Here is a 1,887-nt window from a genome sequence, read left to right on the forward strand (position 1 = left end):
AAAATACCCTCTTTTTTTTTGCAGACACTATCATACAATACCCTCTTTTTTGCAGGCACTGTATCATAAGATATCCTCTTTTTGCAGACACTTATATCATACACTACCCTCTTTTTTTAAAGGCACTGTATCATAAAATACCCTCTTTTTTGCAGACACTCTATCATACACTACCCTCTTTTTTGCAGACACTATATCATACAATACCCTCTTTTTTTGCAAACACTATCATACAATGCCATCTTTTTTACAGTCATTGTATCATAAAATACCCTCTTTTCTGCAGACATTGTATCATAAAATACCCTCTTTCTTGCAGTCATTGTATCATAAAATACCCCCTTTTTGCAGTCATTGTATCATGAAATACCCTCTTTCTTTCAGTCATTGTATCATAAAATACCCCTTTTTTTGCAGTCATTGTATCATGGAATACCCTCTTTCTTGCAGTCATTGTATCAAAAATACCCTCTTTTTTGAAGTCACTGTATCATAAAATACCCTCTTTTCTGCAGATATTGTATCATAAAAAACCCTATTTTCTTGCAGTCATTGTATCATAAAATACCCTCCTTTCTTGCAGTCATTGTATCAAAAAATACCCTCTTTTTTACAGTCATTTTATCATAAAATACCCTCTTTTTTTGCAGACTTGTATCATAAAATACCCTCTTTCTTGCAGTCATTTGTATCATAATATACCCTCTTTTTTGCAGTCATAGTATAATACAATACCCTCCTCTTCATTTCAACTCGCTTTAGTAGAATAAACCCCATTCAATACAATAACCTCTACATTCGCTGCATTTAACAATATATTCACAATAAAGTCTCCTTTGTATTTTACAATACAATATAATGGAATAATTAAATATCTATTACAATACTTTAATTATTAACGCAATACTTTACCTTCATTCTATATATTCATTCCAGGAAAAATCATTTGGAATAAAATAGATGTGAAAATAGATTCACAAGACAGTAAGATGAGGTTAGGGATATACCTTAATGAAAATCGCTGAGGAGAGGAGAGAGAGAGAGAGAGAGAGAGAGAGAGAGAGAGAGAGAGGGAGAGAGAGAGAGAGAGAGAGAGAGAGAATTATTATGCAAATGTAGGTTAAAAGTATCACAATGCCAAAGGTCAAGGAGCCTAAAGCACGAGAGAGAGAGAGAGAGAGAGAGAGAGAGAGAGAGAGAGAGAGAGAGAGAGAGAGAGAGAGAGAGAGGGCAATTGTTTGTTTAAAGTTCTTTACGATACGGATGGACATAGTAACCTTATCATATACACGTTATATATACAGTACATACATATCTAAAGGGGAATGAAGAGAAGACCATGGATTGACGAGCTATAAAAGAAAATGCATAAAAAGACCATAAACAAACCGCGAGTGGACGGGCATGTCAGAGGTTTTATTTCTGCAGAAGATTGTCTACGGATAATGATTATAATATATATATATATATATAGATATAATATACAAATGTATATATAATATATACATAAATATATATGTATATATATATATATATATATTATATAGATATATATATAATATATATATATATATATATAGATATAATATATTATATATATATAGTTATATATATATATATATATATATATATATATATATATATATATATATATATATGTATGTATATATTATATATATATATATATATATATATATATATATATATTATATATATATAATTTTATTAGTATATACTATATACACACATAAGAGAGAGAGAGAGAGAGAGAGAGAGAGATGGAGACGAGAGAGAGAGTGAGAGAGAGAGAGAGAGAGATTACTTGTTACATATAGAATGAACAATGGCCGAGGAAAAAAACAAGCATAATTGAGAGAGAGAGAGAGA

The sequence above is a fragment of the Palaemon carinicauda genome, chromosome 2, assembly GCF_036898095.1.
Source record: "Palaemon carinicauda isolate YSFRI2023 chromosome 2, ASM3689809v2, whole genome shotgun sequence".
Classification (NCBI taxonomy): domain Eukaryota; kingdom Metazoa; phylum Arthropoda; class Malacostraca; order Decapoda; family Palaemonidae; genus Palaemon; species Palaemon carinicauda.